This window comes from Herpailurus yagouaroundi, unplaced genomic scaffold, assembly GCF_014898765.1.
Source record: "Herpailurus yagouaroundi ecotype Mexico unplaced genomic scaffold, PumYag 100, whole genome shotgun sequence".
Lineage (NCBI taxonomy): Eukaryota > Metazoa > Chordata > Mammalia > Carnivora > Felidae > Herpailurus > Herpailurus yagouaroundi.
This window is the reverse complement of record NW_024412391.1, coordinates 82,475,400-82,484,376: the sequence shown is the minus strand read 5'-3', so window position 1 is coordinate 82,484,376 and position 8,977 is coordinate 82,475,400.

Below are 8,977 nucleotides of genomic sequence, written 5' to 3'. Positions count from 1 at the left end.
GTTTTCACTTTCCAGTTTTGATTCTGATTTTGAGTCAACCTGACAGGGTTAAGCAATGTATAAGTTACTGTCCAGGACACAGGCAATAAAAGCTTTGGGGAGCCTGGCTGGCTCTGTCAGTGGAGCATGTGACTCTTGACGTCAGGGTTGTGAGCTGCAGCCTCACATTGGAAGTGGAGATTACTTAAAAATAAAATCTTTTTTTTTAAAAAGTAAAAGCTTTGACTTACTAGGTGGTAGGACGCAGAGAATTATTTATAAACAGCATCATTGCTAATGTTTTCATGAATTGAGGTCATTTGGATATGGATACTTAAAGTAATTTTTTACCTGCTGTAAATGCTTTTGCTTGTTACGTGCTTTATGTTTCACACTTAATTTAACAATTTTTAACTATGGGGGCGCCTGGGTGGCTCAGTCGGTTAAGCATCCGACTTCGGCTCAGGTCATAATCTCACAGTTTGTGAATTCGAGCCCCACGTCAGGCTCTGTGCTGAGAGCTCGGAGCCTGGAGCCTGCTTCGGATTCTGTGTCTCCCTCTCTCTCTGCCCCTCCCCTGCTCATGCTCTGTCTCTGTCTCAAAAATAAATAAAACATTAAAAATATATAAATAATTTTTAACTATGTAGTATTCCAGATAGATAAGTATAAGAAATCATATATAACCAGGTCACCCACCACTTGATTAAACAAATGCTAACGTTTTGTTTTGTGTCAGATTTGTTTTGGTTTTGTCTTTTTAAGGAAATAAAACATTACAGATACAGCCTTATCCTTACTGAAATATTGTTAGATTTTTTTGCAAGTTTCACTATCACAAGATAGCACTGAAATAAACATTTTTGTGAAATGTGTGAAGGCTTCTCTAGGACATATCACTAAAAGTGGAACTCTTGGAATGTGAGATAATTCACATTTTCACTTGGAACCTAGGTATTACAAATTGGTCAGTAAAGTGCTTGTACTCATTTAATGTCTCCCACCAACAATATGTGAGAGTCCCTGTAGCCCCATATTCTTGCCACTTGATGTTATGGGACTATTGCCAATCTGATGGGCTTGAAATGTTTGAAAATCTTCGATGTTTATTAATTTGTATTTCTCTGATTATTGTTGAGGTTGGTCATCTTTTTCTGTGTTTATTGGCCATTTAGTTTTCTCCTACTCTGTATTGCCTATTCATACCCTTTGCCAATTTTTCTATTGTGGTGTGTTTTTTTTCCCTGTAGACTTGAGGTGCTCTTTATTCTGGATACTAATTCCTTGGCATTTGTATAGTCTGCAGATATCTTCTCCCTGTCCATGGCTTGTATTTTCACCATATGATTTTTGTCCTACACAAGTTTATCCTAATACTGATTTAACTTTCTTTCTTCATAGTTTATGCTTTTTGTGCCTCCAGTTCTCAAGATCATAAAGATACTCACCTGTTTTCTGAATATGATAGTTTTGTTTTTCACTTTTAGGTCTTTAAGCCATTGGCAGTGCATTTTTGTATATGGTTTAAGGTAGGGATCTAGTTTTTATATTTTCCCATACTCCCTACCCAATTTTCATAGTACCCATTTTTAAAAGTGCATCTTTTAGTCATCTCTGTCATCTGTCAAGTTTCCATATGAATTGTAACTCTTTCTGTATGCTCTGTACCAGCACCATATTTGGCCTTTCTTTCTTTAATTATATGTAACTTTACAGTAAAAATTGCTGTCTGATGTCTGATAGGATAAGCACAAGAGCACCATCACTGTTTTTATTCAACAGTCATCTTGGCTTTTGTGAGCCTTGTACTCCTGTATAAATTTTAGGATCAGCTGGTCAAGTTCTTAAAAACCTTTGTGGGACTTCAGTTGAAAGGAATTGAATTCAGTTAATAGATCAATATGAGAAAATGACCATATTTATAATACAAAGGCTTTCTATTTATGAACACAATATATCCATTTAGGTCTTTCATATCCATCAATAAAGTTATAATTTTCTAGATCAAAATTTAGATTTATGTCTATGTGTCTTATAGCTTTTGTTACTATTATACATAGTAACATTTATCATTTATCATTTATATTCTAAAATATAATGTTCATTGCTGGCATATAGGACTTCTGATTTTTTTCATCTATTGATTTTCTACAAAAATGAGGCTTTCTAAGCCTCATTAATTTTAAAAATTTATAGATTGCCCTACATCTTTTTTCTCCTGCATTTTATGTGAATAATTATACCATGTATAAGAAATAATAGTTTTGTTCCTTCGTTTGGAAATGAAACCGTTTTTCTCCTATTATCTTTCTCTAATTACAGTTACATGGTGATTGTCACTGAAATCTATATAAAATAGAAGGTATATGTTTATTTTGAAAATATAGCAGCTACCATTTTGTTTCAGGATAGTAAACTTAACCACAAATTTACACCATCTTGTATCTTGGGGTCATGCTAGTAATATATAAAATTTGATCAATATCAGCAATTCTTATGTTGTGGAACATACAAATTGAAAATATCAGTTAAACTGAACTGATCCAAATAAGATACTATTATGGTATAATTTATAATACTGCCATCAGAGTCCATTTCTTGCTGTTACAATTTGGATTTTACTTATACAAGAATAGTAATTACAGGTGAAGCCTTGCTAGCCAAATTTGAAAAATATAATTAATATAATTTCTTGAAAACAGTTTCCTTCAGGTATAATTGGCATACACTAGACATATCTAAAGTATACAGTTTAGGGGCGCCTGGGTGGCTCAGTCAGTTAAGCGCCGACTTCGGCTCAAGTCATCATCTTGCAGTTCGTGGTTTTGAACTCCACATCAGGCCCTGTGTTGACAGTTCAGAGCCTGGAGACTGCTTCAGTTTCTGTGTCTCCCTCTCTCTCTGCTCCTTTCTCACTCATGCTCTGTCTCTCAAAAGTAAACATTAAAAAAAAAAAAGTTTTATATATATATATATAAAGGTTTTATATATATTATATATATATGTGTATATATATATATGTGTATAACTGTCTGTGAAACTGTCACCACATCAAGATAATAAACCTATGTAAGTCAAAACCAAAATGTCCTCGTGACCCTTGGTAAGCCCTCTTACCCATCCATCCCACTTACTTCACAGCAGCCGTGGATTTTTGTTGCTGTTAGTCTGCGTTTTCTAGAGTTGTGAATGGATTCATACAGTATCTATTTGTTTTTGTGGGACTTCTTTCACCCAGCAGAATTATTTTGAGATCCATGTTGCACATATCAACAGCCCATTCCTTTCTAGTGCTGAGTGTTGTTCCATTGTGTGGATGTACCACAAATAGCATATACATTCATGTGCTGGTAGATAATTTGGGCTCTTTCCAGTTTGAGGCTAATACAAATAAAATTGCTATGAATATTCATGTAAACAGCTTTTATGGACATGTGCCTCTCTTGGGGATAAATAGGAGTGTGACAGCTGAATCATATGGTGGGGTTACATTTAACTTTTTAAGAAATACCACAGTGGTTGTGCCATTCTAAATTCCAGGAATGTATGAGAGTTGGTTACTTGACATCTTCATCAACACTTAGTATGGCCAGTCTTTTCACTTTAGCCATTCCAATGGGCATGTATCTCATTGTGGATCTAATTTGCATTGCTCTAACGGCTAATGATGTGGAGTATCTTGTTATGTGCTTATGTGCCATTTTGCATATCTTCAGTGAAGTACCTGCTCAAGACTTTTGCCAGCTTACTGTGTTTTTCTTACTGAGATTTGGGACTTCTTTAGATAATCTAGATACAAGTCCATTGGTCCTGTGATGTCATTCTCTCTTTCAAAGAATACAAGTTTTCTATTTGTTTTTTTAAAGATTTTATTTAAGTAATCTCTACACACAACGTGGGGCTCAAACTCACAACACTGAGATCAGGAGTCACATGCTGAACGGAGCCAGGTGCCCCACAAGTTTTTAATTTTGTGTGTTTTGCATTCATTTTTTTCTCCAGAAGTTTTATAGTTTTAGGTTTTACATTTTGGACTGTGGTCCATTTTGAGTTGATTTTTATGTGTGGTGGGTACATGATATATATCAAATTTTTTTTTTTTTTTTTTTTGCATATTAATATCCAATGGTTCCAGCACCATTTGTTGAAAAGCTATCTTTTCTCCATCAAATTGTCTTTGTACCTTTGGGGAAAAAAAGGGGGGGTCCATATGTGTGGGCCAATTGTGCTATATTTCTGCTCCACTGAGCCATTTGTCTATCTTGATAATGCTAATACTACACTGTCTTGATTACTGTTATGTCTTGAAATCAGGTAATGGTAGTCCTGTCACTTTTTTTTTTCCCTAAGTTGTTTTGCCTATTAGAGGTCTTGCATTTCCATATGAAAGTTAGAATCAGCTCCTCAATTTCTACAAAAATGCCTACTGAGGTTTTGATTGGATTGAATCTATAGATAATTCAGAAAGAATTGACATCTTAATATTGAGTCATGACCATGGTATAACTCTGAATTTGTATAGGACTTTGATTTCTCTCAGCAGTGTTTTGTATTTTTCAGTGTACAGAGTCTGTACATGTTTTGTCAGATTTATCCTTAAGTAGCCAATATTTTTATGCCATTGTAATCATATTTTTATATAGAAATGGAACTTATTTTTGTATATTAATCTTGTATGCTATATAACCTTGCTAAATTCACTTATACTAATAGATATGAACTATCTCATGTTTCCATTCCAAGGTGATGGGGTTTGAAGTATTGGGGTGTAGAGCCAATGGCCAAGAAAGAATTCTTGAGATATTTTTGGTGCAAAAAGATGGTTTTATTAAAGCACAGGGACAGGACCCGTGGACAGGAAGAGCTGTCCTGGGATTGTGAACAGCAATTGGTTATATACTTTGGATTTGGGGGAGGTAAATACAAAGTTTCCAAAAGGATTTTCATATTCTAAAAAAGACTCGGGGGCGCCTGGGGGGCGCAGTCGGTTAAGCGTCCGACTTCAGCCAGGTCATGATCTCGCGGTCTGTGAGTTCGAGCCCCGCGTCAGGCTCTGGGCTGATGGCTCAGAGCCTGGAGCCTGTTTCCGATTCTGTCTCTCCCTCTCTCTCTGCCCCTCCCCCGTTCATGCTCTGTCTCTCTCTGTCCCAAAAATAAATAAAAACGTTGAAAAAAAAATTAAAAAAAAAAAAAAGACTCAGGATCCTAGAGGCCTAGCTGTTATCAAGTTAAGGTTGTTTTCCCTCTAGCAAAGCATTAACATTAAGGAGTTACTAGAAGAATGCCCTACTCTGCCTGTCTCAAGTATTTGTCAATGGGCTGCAAGTTATGAGGAAATTTAAATTTATCTACATTCGTTTTGCCTTTGTTTTCCTCATCAAAAAATATGGTTTTGGGGGCCTGGGTGGTGCAGTCGGTTAAAGCGTCCGACTTCAGCCAGGTCACGATCTCGCTGTCCGTGAGTTTGAGCCCCGCGTCAGGCTCTGGGCTGATGGCTCAGAGCCTGGAGCCTGTTTCCGATTCTGTGTCTCCCTCTCTCTCTGCCCCTCCCCCGTTCATGCTCTGTCTCTCTCTCTGTCCCAAAAATAAATAAACGTTGAAAAAAAAAATTTAAAAATATGGTTTGATTCCCTGTTACAATCCCATTACTCATCATCATAATCCCAGGAGATCAAAATGACAAATTCATCATTGGTTCTGCTGAAGCGTCATTTCCTTGATGTGGAAGATCACTTTCAAATAGGCCATGCTTTTAAGGATCCCTTTTTTAGAAAGGAAAATATTTAATTTGATTCATCCACTGGTTAGCAGCCATCACGGCCACTTTGGAGCCAGAAGAAATGCAGAATTCTAGGCCCCACTGCAGACCTATTATGAGAAGTAAGGGAGATGATTCATTTTCAGAAATACCAAATAAAGGCTGTGCTAACAGTAGGTTTACAAACTATTGGAAATATGTACGTACCCCACCCCCCACAACGGAGTCCCAAAACCTTAGACACTTCACTTCCTGGTTCTTCCGCTCTGTTTCACGGACTTATTCTCACGGACTTTGCAGTGAGCATGCGCCAAACAACAAAGGGAAGAGTGACTGAAAGTCTCTGTGTCACCTCAGGGAATATACATTTGTTCCAGTCAGACTACTTTCTGCCTTACATGGGCATAGATGACATCTGGATAAGGCTGTAACCTCTGTCGTACTCAGCCAATGAGGAATCAGGGGAGGGAGTTGCACGCTAGGAAATAAGTTGTCTGCTGTGACTGCCCTGAGTGTGCCTGTCCTTCACACACCCGGCTTTGCAAGAACATTGATTAAAGCCTCACTTCACCGTACTCCTAGTCTCTGCATCCCTCCTTTGATTGGGTCGGTGGGCTTAAGTCTCACACTACTGAACCTGAATCTGCACTTTAATGTTCCTCTGATGATTTACATGCATACTAAAGTTGAGTAGCATTGTTTCCTAACAACAAAAAACAACATTGCAGACCTTTACTTCTGTGCAGACCTGAAAAACTAGCCTTCTGTCTAATTTATTGGAAGGAATCTCAAACTATCATTGCATATGAGGAATGTAAAGACTATTGTGACCATTGCTAGGTTGTTTGAAGAAATAGAGAAATTGATTTACATAAGTTTCAGTCTCTTTACAGCATGTGGTGATTTATGATCCGAACTGAGAAGGTGGCTGTGTGACCCAGGCAGAGATCTCAGATGAGTGTATAGAACCTTAATGACAATATCATTCTCAAGAACCAGAGAGTGCTTTCCTTTCCGTGTCTCCTCCATGGCACTTGATTCACTCACCTCCTTAACCGCACCCTAGACCTTTTTACCCTAGCTGCCCCTTCTCTTGATTTTTTGACCAAAACCTGCCACCTTTTCAATTCCCTCATTCTGACCTTTCCCACTGCGTCCTTTTCTCCCCCTCTCCTCGGGTTTCACTTTTCTTCCCTGCCTGGTGACTCCTCTCATGCCAGTATTCTTTACTTCCTTGGCTAGCAGAATCCCAACCACAGATCATTCCGTCAGCTTTCCCTGTTCTACGTTAAGACTGCTGAGTATTGCTGGAAAGGTCATTTGGCTGTGCAGATTGATGCTACTTCAGATGTCTAGAATTTTGCTGGGTCTCCTTAGCAATTCTTCCCAGGCAGGTCTCACCCATTCACCATTTGTATGTGTCTCCTGAGGCAGCGATAACAAATTACGATAAAGCGGATGACTTGACACAACAGAAATTTGTTCTGTCTCAGTTCTGGAAGCCAGAAGCCCCAAATCCGTTTTCCTCTGTGAAATCCACGTGTCAACCGGGCTGCTGCACCCCCTCCAGAGGCTCTCGGGGAGAGTCCGTTCCCGACCTTACAGCCTCTAGTACTTGCCAGCTTCCTTAGCTTGTGGCCGCATCACTCCATTTGTTGCCTACCTGTTCATGTTGTCTTCCCTTAGGTGTCTGTGAAATCTCTCTCCCTCTCCTAAGGATGATTATGATGGCAGTACAATAGCTAGCCCTGAAATATACCATCTTATAAATAATGACTTAGAATAGAAGGAAATGTCAGAAGTCAATGGATAATAGAAGCATCATTCAATAACTGATACTGAGAACATTGGACATTTAGGGGAAAAGCAAGTTAGATTCTCATGTTACTCTCCCAAATAAATTTCAGATTGATTAAATAAGTAGATGCATACCATTTAAAGGAGACACACAAACGGCTAATGACCTTGTTGGAAAACAGTTTCATCCAACAACTATTGATCAAGTATCTGCTAAGTGCTAGGCACTCTGCTAGGTACAGGGGATACAAATATAATGAATATACTATTCCTGCAGTTGAGGAGCCTATATTGTGCTGGGCTATTTTGCAGTGTATCCCTGGAGTCTTGAAATTGCAAAAGGTAAAATGTTTTCTCACTACACTGGTATGTAACAATGTGTATCTTCTATAGCTCATCATATCCATTTTTGAGGCTCTATTAATATAATCTTAGATAAATTTCTGGTAATTCATTTGCTTCAGGTTAAACTCGGTGAATTCAATTTGTAAATTTCCCCCTCCTCCTCTCCAAGATGGCATTTAGATTCTGGAGAGCTTACATTTACATATTATCATAGCTCTGAAAGGCACCATCTGTCCCTGATGGCCTTGTCCCCCCTCTGGTCTTGGATGAGGCCACCCTACCCCCCCCCATCACCCCCCCACCACCACCACCTGTACCAAATACCCTGAGATGTTCCAGGAGCCAGCAACTGGTCCTGGGAGCTGGGTCTTCCTCAACCTCACCCTCAAGGCCCCTTCAGGTCAGTCTGCTTTCTCCCACTCATTTTCTCATCATACTTTTCTGGATGTTTCTGTACTGCTCAGAAACCTGATAGCTGAAAATTATCCCAAGCCCCCCTCTTCCCACACACACTTTACCAGCATTTCCATCCCACTGCCCCACTCAGCAGAAACAGGTGCTCTCTGACCTCAGATCCTCACAACTGTCTGGAGCTCTGTCATCTATTACCCAGTGTGTCCTCACCAGGTGCATCAACAGGGGCTCCAGCCCTTGGAGACTCCCAGGAGCATCCGGCTTTCTCTTTCCCCCCTCCCCTAGCCCTGGAAATCTTATTCCTATTTATTTTTCTATGTCTTTTTTTTTTTCTAATGTCATGACCAAGACTCAGTGTGCGCAAAGGGCCCAAGCTCATTAAGCCTTTTCTCTACCAAAGACTGCAAAAATATTTTTTGAATATATAGTACCTGTGCATTAACTCATTTGGTTCCCTTGACATTTCTCTGGGAACAACCCACCAAGTGTAGTGTCTGAGCTTCCTGGGCTGGTGGAACACCTTAAAGGTACAAGGAAGCAGAGGTGGTAGGGTAACAAATGGCACTGGGAATTAAAACCGGTTTTCATTTCACCATGAAGATTTTCCTTTGGCCCTAGTAATTCCACTTTGAACATTTTTATTTATTTCTTATTTATTTTTTAAGTAAGTTCTATTCCCAACAT